The following is a 14121-nucleotide window of genomic DNA, read 5'->3' on the forward strand; positions in this document are numbered from 1 at the left end:
AAAAATCAACTTTGTAAACCAACCTAAATCTTGTAAAATGGTTTTAAACTATTTTTTACATGAAAAAAAAATATTTATGTTAACTCCTGCTAAAGGTGGGGTCAGTGGGTTTTGAGCGAAGACTTGGAGCAGCTCTGGCAACAGCTTCACTGTGAATCTAAAGAAATTAAAACATCAGGGCCCTTCACATGAACATTCTCTCACCTAAAAGAGACCCCAGCAGTAGATCAATACACTTGTAAGATTTTAAAAAGTAAAATATGGCTATAGTAACAAAACTAGTTTTTGAATTGACATCACCAATTCAAAAATATTTAAGGTCAATCTTCACACAATAAAACTTGAAATAACCTGAAATCCACAGTTCTTCTGTAAAAGAGACTTGAGAGAGATTTTTTTCCAAATTTGACAAGAATTTTTACATAACAATACCTTTAACAAGTTGTGAAGCTGAAAGAATGTTATGAAACAATAATAAAAAAAATTCTGATCATCCCTGCTGGAAGAAATATTGTTATTTTTCTTTCCTTGCAATGAAAAATGATCAAACAAAAGCATTGTCATAAGAAGCGGTAATTAAAGAGTATGCAGGCCAAAAATGTAGGAAAAAAGCATTTTAGAGGTGTGTCAGAAAGTTAATTAATGGAAATACATATAATTTTCTTGGAGTTTGTAATATGGTAATTACTGTTTTCAAATATTGTGATTTATTGTGATTGGTCATATTGATGCCGAATCCTGCCTGTGTATCCCAACACCGAGTCAAATCTTGGAGACAGAGTTTTGGGTGAAGTAGAAAATAATAGCTTTATTGCTTTGCCAGGCAAAAGGGGCCACAGCCAGCTAATGCTCTCAAAACTGTGTGTCCCAACCTGGAATGGGTAGTGGGGTGCTTTATAGTAATGGTTCAAAGGGGGCGTGATCAACTTGTGGACATTCTTCTGATTGGTTGGTGATGAGGTAATCGGGAGTCAGCATCATCAACCTTCTGGTTCCAACCAGTCTAGGGTCTACTTGCCTGTGGGCATCATACAGTTAACTTCTCCCATCTTTGAGCAGAACAGCTCAAAGATATTGTTATGTGTATCCCTTGAGGGGGATCCAGGACCATGCCCCAAGGCTGCACTATTGTTTCTTGACCAATCCTCCCTTGTCTCTGCATCCCCTCCCTTCCCTGATTAGCAATTGTTTGAACCTGCCCCTTGGAGCTCAGGAAAGTTCATAGAGGCTGAATGAAGCCTATTGCCTGTAATCAAGAAAACCCGGGACACAGAAAGTCTTTTGTACCCAGGATCCCCATAGGGTCCTTCTCAGTTTCAACATCATTATAAATTAATACTCACTTCCATATCAAGTCTTTTCATAATTTTTATTATTCTTCTCAAAGAGGGCTTCTATAATTGTATGCGCTTCAGGCCCCGGAACACCTAGATTTGCACATGTGGCCAAGGAGAAAACTACACTCCTGTGATCACAGGCAGGCCGGGCAGGCCCTCGGAAAAGCTTATACTAGTTTATTTTTGGACACAGCTGTCCCTGCTGCCCCTCGTGTCTAATCCTGGTTTCCTCTTTCTGCCTGTGGTCTGGCCCTCTGCCTTTTAGTGTCATTCCACTAAGGCCAGAAACCAACACTGTCCTTTGCACCCTGCTTCCCCTCTTCTCTGCCTGCGTCACTGTCCATATTCACCTGTGCAAACTCATCTTTCGGAAACTTGCTAAGTCAGAACCAGAAAGCCCTTTATAGTTTACTATGTGACAATCAATTACCTGACTAAATGCTAAACTGTGTAAATTAGCCATGCAATCTTGTTGTTACTGAGTTTCCCAAAACTCTTAAGCTCTCCATCTAAAAATAAGAATACCATTGCTTGGAGACATCAGGGCAGGAGGTACTTTCTGTATCTCTCAGTGCTGGAGCTTCTTTGCTAGTGGCTGGCAGTTAGCTGGAGATCTTTCCAGAACCTAACATACTATAGCTTGTTCAGAGGAGTCTTTAAAAACAACAGCTGCCTGCTTTGTTTCTATTGTTCAGACCTTTTCACAGACTATTACTGAGATGTTTGGATAATGCAGTCATCCCAGAGAACAAACCCATGGGCTTTAGTTTACAAAATTTGTAGACTTCCCACTCTACTCTGGGCACAGAAGAAAAACAACCTCTGCACACATTTCCTACTGCCAGACCCTTCCCTTAGCAGCCCTGCCCACCCATTGCATAGTGTTCCCATCACTCACCACCAGGACGATCACAGGGACGGCCCAATTTGGTCACTGGTCACATTTTCAACTTCATTGCTGCCCATGAGGAGGTCCGTCTGATTCAATGGTCCCCAAACCTTGCTGACTGGCAAAGTGCAGGAGAGCATGTGACCAGCCCAGCAACTCAGTCTCACTGTGAACACACTGAGTTGGGATAAAGAGAACAGGTCTCCAGGTAATGTCGATGATTTGTTTATTCTTCATTCTCAGATATATTTTCCACACTAGTTGCTGGCCAGTCTCTCCTGTGCTCTTTTACAAGCCTCACTATTTGATCACCCTTCTTCCATAAAGCCTCAGTCTCCCATCCCACCTGAAAGAGATCCCACACCTCAGTGTTTCAGGACCAGAACATTCATTCAGTAAGTCCCCATCGCTGTTCATGTTGCCTGTAATGATCTACTGACCGGCAGTCATTCTGGGCCCTTTATGGGGGCCAGACACACAACAATGAAAGTGATCTTTGCAACATACAAATCTACATATATCACTGAGAACCTGTCCCGGGGCTTGCCTGGCACAGCCTTTCCCGTGTCCGGGTCCCCTTTGGCACCATCTGCCACCTCCGTCTCACAGTGCTCCTCCAGCCTGCGCCTCCTCAGTTCTTTGAATCGTCCATGTTATTTCCCCACCCCAGGACCTTTGCACATGCTATTCCCCCTCATACATATTGCACAATCAGGAGGCTAAGCATATTCTTAAAGCCAGTAAAGCCTCAGCAACCAAAACCTGAGCAAAAACACCTTTAGAGCATATTTGGAAATTAAAAAGAAAACATGGCAGGAAAAGGTCACAACTTTGTTGGCCTTCCTATGTTATTTGAAAGTTCAGTTTAGTTAAGTCTTCATTTTTAAACACATGCTACAGGGAGGGTGGCTGGGGAGGAGAGCTCCATCATTTTGTTCTGGGCCCCATTCCCAGAGTTTCTCGTTTAGCAGGTCTTGTATGAACCTGAGAATATGTATGTTTAACAATTTCCCAGGTGCCGCTGGCATTGATCATCCAGTATTTACAACTCTGAATACACAACAGAGTCACTCGCTGAGCTCTTGAAAATACAGTTGCCTAGGCTCACTCCAGGCATATTAACTAGGAATCTCTGGGGACCGAGCTCAGGCACTTTTATGTTAAGCTTCTCAGGTGATTGTATTGCAGTCAAAATGGAAAACCACTAGTTTAGGAATCACAGTCTTAATCTAGGCAGAGGACTCCCACTCATAGAACATTCCTCGCCTTCAGCTTGTTAATTTTTACCTATCCTTTAGATGTCAACACATGTCACTTCCTTTCTTATAAGCCCTAAGATATCTGTGTCTCTTTCCTTGGAAGGCTGTCTCAGATTGTAACAGCAGATCATTGATATGATGATTTCGGTGCTGCCTGTTTCTCTGCAAGGCTGTAAGTTCCATGGATCTGGGCTCATCATTGAAACCTCAGAGTCTAATGAAGTGCATAGCACATAACAGCTCTTCAATAAGTATTTGTCACATGAACGAACCATAAACTACCTAGTCACCACTCACCTCTCTCGTATCTTGTGATTCTAAGAAACCAATTCTAAGAAACCTGTAGAAGGAGCTTCATAACTTTGCTGGCAGTATGTAGGAGACAGGTCCATCTCATGCCACAGAGCAGCAAGCACACAGATGCATAAGGCTCAGAGTCTTGAACCAGTGCCCACGTCATGGAAAGGAACACCCGTTGGCTCATGAAAGAGAAAGGAAGCTTCCTTCTTTCTTTAAGTTGGTGTCCAAAAAGAGTCATCCATGAGAAATCAAAAACCCAGATTTGCCCATGTGTGGGTAAGGATCCCAAACTGATACAATCTGCACAGTTCTACACCACCAAGCTGAAAAGTTTATGGTTGGGGGCCGGTGTGAGATGCAGGTGGACAAAATTTATTGAAGATGCATTCACAATAAAAAAAAAAAATTTACAAAACTCGTGAGCATACAAACCACTATATTGAGAAGCTTAATGCAAAAGAACAAGCAACACCAAAGTCTAGGAGGACAATAAAGATGTGTTTAAAATAAATATACTTTAAAATGATTAAAGATATAAATTAACAAATAAAAACTTTAACAAAAGAACAGGATGTGAATAAAGGGGTATTTAGAGGAGCTTCAGTGTTGAGTACATCCCAGGCTCAAGAGGTACCTCAGTGAACCAGGAAGGCCTCAAAGCACCCCAGATATCCCAATCCACAGGGGCAGAGAAGTGGACAGTCCTAAAGGGAGGGTTGGTGCTAAGAAGGAGGAAACGGAGACAGATCGCTGGCATAGCTGGAGGGGCCTGGAGGCAGAGGAAGGACAGTGGTCCTAGGGCAGATGTGCAGGAGTGCAGGATGATGCTGATGCTGAGAGGAACTGGGCCAGGGAGGGCCAGGCACAGCGGTGTGACCAGAGCCTGTCTCCTAACTCCAGGGGGAAAAGGAAGTCATGCCAGGGGGAAAGGAAAGAAAGCAGCATGGGAGGGACTGAGATTGGCTGAACATTTACCCAAAGGGGCTGACTAATTCAGAAGCAACTAACTTCTTTAAAATTTTTTTTATAAGTTTATTCATTTATTTATTTGTTTGTTTATTTATGTCTGCGTTGGGTCTTCGTTGCTGTGCACAGGCTTTCTCTAGTTGCAGCGAGTGGGGGCTACTCTTCTTTGCGGTGGGTGGGCTTCTCATCGCAGTGGCTTCTTTTGTTGCGGAGTACAGGCTCCAGGCACGAGGGCTTCAGTAGTTATGGTACTTGGGCTCAGTAGTTGTGGTGCACAGGCTTAGTTGCTCCATGGCATGTGGGATCTTCCCGGACCAGGGCTCAAACCCGTGTCCCCTGCATTGGCAAGTGGATTCCCAACCACTGCGCCACCAGGGAAGCCCTGACTACTTAAATTGACAAGTTTGTTATGTGCCATGGAGGGAAATGGGGACTGAGTTAACAGAAATAAAGTTTCTCCAGAAATATAGTTGCTGTACTGTCACGGCTGACTTTGCTTTTTATTGAAACCCTTACCTATTACCCGACACAAGAGGGCTTTTGCTGTTTTGTAGTGAGAGGAATCTTCCTACCACATGAATAATTTCATCCTTGGATTTGTCAGTTTGCAAGGAAAATGCCGGTGTTCCTTTTAAATGTTGTGTCATGATACAAAGGGCAGGCCTGCCGGGACGGGACACAAGTCTCTACCAAAGATTTTCTCATTTCTTGCCCGCCTCCCCATGGCGCAGTGTGGAGGACGCGTGTGCACCCTAACTCCTAACTTTCTTATGGAAACAGCAGCCGGGCTCTGGGCAGGTGCACCCTCACTGCAGATCGACATGCTGGTGTGCTGCTCATAGGTCAGCCTTGTCACCCAGTGGTGCCAGGCTGTCTTTAAAAGATGGAGTCCTGCTCTCTTGCTGTGCTGAGCAATCCTGTGTCAGAGCCTCCCAAGCTGAAGGTCAAACTTCAGACCATAGAAAATTCCCACTTGGGGTCATTCATCTGGCTTTTCCCCTTAGTACCTCTTACCCACCCCCATACCTCTGCTGGCCCTGACTAGACCTTCTGTTTGTACATCCATGTGCAAATAACTTCTTGAACCACAACTACCAGGTCAGCACCTGGTGCCCATGTGCCTCCCTGTTTGCTGAAAGACTGATGATCTTTTAATTTTATCTCCACCCCGTGCACCATGACAATTCTTGGCAGTATGGGTTACTAGGGGTCCTGTAGGGTCACTGGAGAAAGGGGGGACTCAGATGCAATTAACCTAGACCAGAAGTGCTTTGTCAATGTATCTATGAGCTGGCTGTAAGGGTGCTGGGTAGCAGCAGGTGCAGTGAACCCAGGGGACGCGGTAACCCCATTTTGTCCACGGGGCAGCCTCACGTGTAGACCACAGCAGCGCTGTCATTCCCTCTCTGCTTGCTTTCACCAGGCTTCTTGACCAGGTTGAAGTTGAGGCTCTCCCCTCACTTTAATCCTGCCTGGTAGCCCACCTCTGTCACAGTTGGACCTGTAAGAGCCGCCAAAACAGGAGAATAAGATGAACTCAGGGGCTTCTAGTCTTTATTAGCAACATTTTCCTAAATAGAGACTTTTAAAAATGTCATCATTGAAGCCTCAAGAAAAAGAAAGAGACTTTAAAATATGCTGAAAGACATATAAGTAGATTTGAACAAATAAAAAGAGACACCTTTTTCTTGGATAGGGTGTGTCAACATCATAAAAATGTTACTTCTGTCCAAGTTAATTCACATTCTTGTTAAATTTACTCTAAAATAGTTTATATTTTTGTGTGTCTCTTATGGCTTTTATAAATGGTTGGGGGGGTTTCTAACGCAAATTTATATCAGAACAGAATTGGAATCTCTCTTTCTCTTGAAGCTTCAATGGTGATATTTTTAAAAGTCCTTATATAGGAAAATATCTGTCCTTTAGAAAAACACCTATCAAGCTTAGACATACACTTGGAGAAAATATTTGCAAAACACATAACTGATATAGGACAGGTATCCAGAACATATAAATAACTCTCCAAATTCAATAGTAAGAAGCCAAGCAATCCAACTTTTAATAATTGGGAAAAATATTTGAACAGATTTTTTACCAAAGAAGATACACAGATGGCAAATAAGACATGTAAATATCTTGATATCATAAGTACTTACAGAAACTCAAGTTAAAACCACAGTGAGATACTACTTTATAACTCTTATAATGGCAAAGAGAAGGAAGCATGGAAAGATGAAAAGAAGGAAGGAAGAGAAGGAGGGACGGAGAGAAGAAAGAAGGAAGGAAGGGATAGAGGGAGGGAGGAAGGGAGGAAGGAAGGAAGGAAGGAAGGAAGGGAAAAAAACTTTGACAGTAAGTGTTTGTTGATGAGGACCCAGGATGTGTAGAGCAACTAGATCTAGAACTCTCACAAGTTGCTGGAAGGAATGCAAATTGATACAGAAACTCTGGAAAATAGTTTGGCAGTCTCTTACAAAGCTAAAAATACACTTCAAATAAAAATCAACAATTTCACTCCTAGCTGTTTACCTAAGAGAAACGATAACCTATGTCCATACAAATGTTTATGGTGGTTTTATTCAAAATCATTCCAACGTCTAAATGTTAAATAGATTTTTTTTAATGTGTGCTCTATCAATACAATGAAATACTACTCATTGACAAAAAGGAATGATAAAAGGGATCTGTTAATTCTTATAACGTGGATTAAGCTGCATTATACTAAGTGAAAGAAGCTGGACTCAACAATCCAGGGCAGTTAAATGACATCTGGAAAAGGCTAAAACATAGTGAGAGAAGACAAGATTATGGGCTGCCAGGGGCTGGGTGTTGAGGGAGGGGATAGAATAGAAAGGAGAATGAGGAAACTTATTGGGTGATGGAAATGCTCTACGGCTTGATTGTCGTGTGGCTACATGACTGTATATAGCTGTGAAACCCTCATAGAACTCTGCCAGGGTGAATTTTACTGTGTGTAAAGTAAAATTCACTTAAAAACTGTAAACATGATCAGAGAAAATAATTAACTGAATTTACTTTGGAATACAATTTCTCTGATTGTACATCCTCTGTGGAATATATTCTAGGACAGAAAGAACTGAAATGAAATTTTAAACTTAGTATGCTTAGTATTTGCAGTAAAACTGGTATTGTAATTATAAAACTATCTTATGTATAGTGTAGGATAAAGCAGTTAAGTAAATATATTAATATTATTAGGAACTAATATTTGAACTAAAAGAGGAAAGAAGTATTAATATAAAATTAAAGTTAAAATCTTGTAATTTTTCATTTTTAATTGAAATTAGTATGAACTTACAACTTATATGCATTCTGGCATTGTCTACCTAAATCAGCTAGAAATAATGACACCCCAATAGGAATGAACAGAGTTAGTGTTTAGCTATTGATTTCTAAAGATAGTTCTACACTATACAGTGATTGTTACAGTGATAGCTAATTCTGGATCTGGGGCAAGGAAAATAAAAGGGGCAGTGTAGAGTAAGACAACAACAAAGTGCTTAAACACTAAAGGCACTAAATCAAAGAAACACGGGAGCCTTCTTGAATTAACTTCTACTAACCAAATCTGGAACATCTGAATGTCAAAAAGAGCAGTAGTGACAATGAATTATAATACACTGAATTTTTTTATGGAGTCCATAATCATATTAGAGGAGCAGTAAGATTGAGAAATAAGAAAATCTCCTTTTTGTGGAAGTATACCAGTTAATATATGAAGGAATAATGGAATTGGAAAAATTACCATTTTGCAATCACCAAGTAATAATTGTAACAGGCAAAAATTATTGATAGAACAAGAAAATGTAAGATGAAAGTGAACACATCATATTCCCCCCACAGATTATTTACTAATCTCAAAGAGGGAAATGTACTTCACTATGGAGAGATCACTCTAGTCACCATTTTAACCAAGTGACCAAATTTGGGATCACTGGTGGTAGGACAATATGACATCATGTACCTCCTGGTGTAAAGCATTAAGAAATATACACCATAGATATAATGTTCTTGTCAAAGCATCTGAATCTAACAATGAAAAAATCAATCAGGCCAATTCACAATGTACACGATTCCATAAAAAGACTAGCCTGGAATCTTCAGAAAAGTCACTGTCATGAAAATTAAAGAACAAACAAAAATGTGGGAGACCTGTTCTAGATTAAAAGAGACTGAAAAGACAACCAGATGCAACCCATCAATTATGATTGACTCCTACACCAATAAATTAATAAGTACAACAGAAAACATTTGGAAAGTAATTGGGGAAATTTTAATATGACCTTTATGTTAAATGATACAATGGACTTATGATTAACTTGGGAGTGTATGATAATGGTGCTGTGGTTATGTCCTTATGCTTAGGAAATGCATAATAAGGTCCATAGAGGTCCATAGAGTGTCATAGTGTCTGCTAATTACTTGCAAATAGTTCAGTAAAAGTACATAAATAAATAAATACATAAGAAAGAAGTGTGAAAAATGGATAAATCTAGATGTAGGGTATATGGATTTTTTATTGTAGTAGTCTGTATCTTTTATGTACTTTGGAAATTTTCAAAATAAAAAATTTGGAAGGAAAAATAAATAACTGCCTCAATCAATGAAGCTAAGGCCTGAGATGTATTTGCACCACATTGAGCAATGCATTCCTTATTGTGGTTTGGAGAAAGAGGTTAGCTTCTGAGGTTACTGACCTGTGGAGGGCTTTGGTGCTGTTGGGAAAACCTGAGGCACTGATTTCCATGCCTAGGGTTCCACTGCCCAAGGCCAGAGTGCAGACTTTGCATTTTCCCAACCGAGAATCTGGAAGGCGCATGCAATACTGAACAACAGAGGTCTGTGCTTCCCAGAAGTTTAAGCAAAGGCATTGGGCCAAAAAGTTATTAGTCTTAATTCTAGCTAAACCGCTGGCAAAAATGGATGGCTCCTCTCAAATTCCTTGGGAATTGATGGAAAGTACAGGTTTCCTTGGAAACCTGCAGTAGGATTTCTGTGGGATTGCTTTGGGAAGTGATTTTCATTTGTTAATTAGTTTAACAAAGAACCATTTACCGTCACTCATTTTTAGCTACTCATTAGCATCACATCTAATCAAATTTAGATACAAGAGGAGACAAAGTCTTAGTATGAAATTACATTACTTTTTTTACTTTGACAAACATTTGTGAAAGTATGCATTTTTTGTTTTTTTTTTGTTGTTGTTGTTGTTGTTTTTCTCCTCTACTAGATGTTTTATGGAGAGCTAAATGTTCTTCAAAGAATATTGTGGGGAGAGAGGGCTCTGGCTGGACAGAGAGATGAAAAAGCAAGTTTTCCAATGAAACAAATGGAAGAAGTTCTCCAAACCATGTGTATACCAAGGGCCCATCCCAATCAGAGAACTCAATCCAATCCGCTCCAATTATAAAAGGAGGCTTTCAATACTCAATTTCAATACAATTCAAGCCAGGCTTTTGGTTGCTCAATCTTTGTAACCAGGTGCCAAAAACTTGGCCAAATGTATGGAAATGGATTTCTCTTCTATGAATGGCCGCAAGAACTTTGATGCTTATGCCAAGCAGAAGGAATCTAGGTTGATTACCCTGTCTTCCGAAAGACCACCCCTTTCTTGGTAAAGAGCATTCTTCCTCATTTATCCAGGTTGGAAGGACACCATGAATTTGGAATGCCAAACCTACTTGCTAAAAATCTCTTCCTTTTTTTTGATCAACCTTAAGAATCAAAAATTCTCACACAACAAAGTAATTAACTTTTGCAATTTTTTTCCTGATAAAAATCTGTTTTTAAGATAACCCAAATGTAATGTGTATTAGCATTTTCAGGGTATTATTTCTTTTTAAAAAGCAGCAAAATTAAATCCCTTTGATACTAGATTTCATAATTTGAAAAGTGAGTTTGCCTTGTGTTTCCCTACTCACCTGAGGTTTCTCCTGAGAAACTCTTGTACAATGTACTGCCTGTTATTCTTAAGACTCAATTGTATAATGTAAAACTATAACTAACTAGATATTCCAATGAAAATCCATGTAAATACCTCAGTATGTAACATTTTTAAGGAGTTACTACATATAGCACCTCCTCTCCTTAGCGCTCATTGAAAACATCTTGTTTTAATTAAACAGCTGGCATTTTTTCAGACTTTGAGCACTCTTGATTAATTTCTGAATCTCAGCTGACACTCCTAAAAGGGTGAAAGAATTAAGTATTCTAATGTCATTTCAGATAAGACAAGAGCGGGTTTTAAAATGCTTGTTTGGCATGTGGGATTGGAATTTAAGACATCCTGTATATAAAATTCCTACACAGCAATTGGGAAGTTAGTCATGGACCCGGGCACTAGAAAAACATGTTTGTTTTTTGATACCTCTGCAAGGCAAATTTCATTATTCCCTCATTAAGAGTTATATAGGATCGTTACACAGAACCTACCATCATCACTTGTAAAGAGAAAACTCGATGCTTGTTTATTGTATGCATAGGTACAGCCAACCAAACATGCTAAACCACTTAAAGCAGTTCATTGACACTGGCGAGAAACAACAGTTTAGAAAAGCAAATGATGTAGACTGTATATTGTACAGTTTTCAAGGTTTCTCCAAGCCCCCCTCCCGCCCTTTACTTTTCTTTAGAACAGCTTTCTACATTGAAAACATGTCAAGAATTTGGAAGCAACAAGCAATCAGGGTTTTTTTTTTTTCCTACTAAAGCCATAATTTGGTTACGTGCCCATCTCAAAGTGGACTTTTCAAATTTAATCAGTTTCACTTATTCAAAATGTGAAGGTCTATCCAACAATGAATACATATAGGTATTGGTTAGGTCTTTTGAGCCTGAACCAGTGAGCAGAAATCAAGCTAAAGATTTGCAAAGAGCACCTCTATCATCACCAAATTCCAAAGTGAAAAAAATAGTGCTAATAACATTCACATATTCAGTTTTACTTTTGACCAAACACTACAGTTAATTTTGTGTTCTATGTGAAAAAGTAAAATTAGCCTCAGTCTACAAGCACTCAGTGAATAGACTTCCTTTAAAAGATAACATATGAATCTTAGGATATGGATTTTGACAGAGTACTATGTGATGTGATGATTATATCATCATGTATCATTACTGAATCACCAGGTCCCACCAGTTAACATTTTGTTAACATAATGGATGAGAACACTACCAAACTGGATTTTGTCCTGTCATTTAGCAGTTCTGTGACCTTGGATAAGTTAATTAGCCTCCTTCTGCCTCAGTTTCCTCATCTACAAAATGGGGATAATAAGACCTTCTCTTAAGTAGACTACATGAAGATATGAATGAGAAAATATCTGTAAAATCATTAGTACAGCTCCTATCACATAATGAACAGTTATTGAAAGCTATTTCTTTTAAACTCTAGAAGACTTCTTTCTGGAATAGTATTCAATTTGGTTCATAGAACAAATACATCATTCTAATTCACCCACAGACATTTCCTTGAGAAATCTTGATTTTTTTTCTGACCGCATCTGACTCCTGTCTAGCCTGCCAAGGCTTCTGCATTCCCAAGGAGAAAGGCAGCATTTGCATGCTAAGCAAGTTAGATTTGGAAACTCATTATTCCTCCCAATAATCTTGAGGCAGGAACCATGATTATTCCCATTTTATAGCTGAAGAAACCGAGGCTAAGAACTTTCTTAAGGTTACACAAGCAGTGAAGAGGTGGGGGCGGCACTCAGATCTGTGAAATGACATTGGATAATAATCACCAACTTAGAATCCGTCTGGCCCTATATTAAATTATTTAAATTATGTGGTAGAGAAGAAAAAAATATTTAGCAGGTGGAGAAGGGGAACCGTGTGCTCGGGGCTCACACTAGGAAGTGAGGTTTGGAGTTTGCGTTTTAGCACCTGCAGGACAACAGAAACATCTCATGGTTCAAGAACACTGACTCTCCTGGTTGAGAGGGGCAGCCATCACGTCTGTATACACGGCCCACGTTTGAATCCCATTCCAAGTCTGCCATTGATTTTGCCTTTCTGATCCTGGAGTGTGATAACAAAATCCAGATTCACATAGCTAATGTATTAATGCTCCAAGTCAGAGATAGATTGTAACAAGGTGAGGACAGTGGGATTAAACCTCTACCATTTCTACCTCAACAAACAGAGCTGCCTCGAGACTTTGGGCCAAATATCAGCAACTGCTCTGGTTCTCATCATTGTGCAGTTTGCACTTGACGGAATGTGAAGCAGTCCTAGTGTTTTGTGTTTATTAACTCATTTAATTCTCACAAGAACCCTAGGTGAGGAAACTGAGGCAGGAGAACTTTGCACAATGTGCCTCACGTTGCAAAGTCCACAGATGGCGTGGGCAGGATTGAAGCCAGGGGATGTGACAGCACCGCCTCATCTCCTGAGCCCCACTGACCATGAGTCTGGAAAGGGAAATGTCCGGTACCTGTGTGATTCACTACACACACTCACACACCTTCACACTTGCTTTCAAAAAATAAAGGTAAGTGATTGCCAGGGACTGTGGGAAGAGGAGAATGGGGAGTCAGTGTTTAATGGGAATGAACTTTTAGTTTGAGAAGATGAACAATTTCTGGAGATGGAAGACCACTATCCATCCATGATGGTTACACAGCAAGGTGAATGTACTTAATGCCACTGAACTGCACACTTAAAAATGGTTATGATGGTGTATTTTATATCATGTATAAATTTGATACCTACAGATTTTTTTTAAAAAAATCAGGAGCCAAAGGAGAAAACTTGCACGAGGTTAATCTGGCTGAAAGTGTCAACTGTGCTCAGGCTAAGAAACCCTGGGTCACAGAAGGGGTGTCAGGTAAGTGACAGTGTCCTGCTACACTGGGCATTGATCGGACTGGTTTTATTTTGAGAACATGAGTGTTTGCTGTCTGCTCTTTCCCAGAGAGAATACAGGACAGAGGTTTGTTAAGCTCCTGGGAAATTCAGCAGTTTCTATTGGAAGAGGGCTTGTTTCAGTAGCTGGATTTCCATGGCTGGGAACACAACTTTCATAGAATAATGATGGTCATTGTCCAAAGTGGCTTCCGGGCTGAGGTGGCCTTGTCATCTCTCGGTGTTTTTTTGGAGAAAAAGTGATGTATCTCCAATATTATCTCTGCTCGTTCATTCAAAATTGTAGAACAACCTTCAAGTGAGAACAGATTTTCAGATTTAGAAAATCGGTTTTGCCCACTAATCAGAAAGATGGAAAAGGAGAACAAAACTTTGGAAATGGCTAAAACCCCAAACTGTGGCATCCAGGCCTTTTGTCCATAAGGATCCCGTCTCTCAATGAATCAAAACCTTACCCTTGAAGGTCAAGGTTTTCATACCAACC

This window comes from Globicephala melas, chromosome 5, assembly GCF_963455315.2.
Source record: "Globicephala melas chromosome 5, mGloMel1.2, whole genome shotgun sequence".
NCBI classification, from domain to species: Eukaryota; Metazoa; Chordata; class Mammalia; order Artiodactyla; family Delphinidae; genus Globicephala; species Globicephala melas.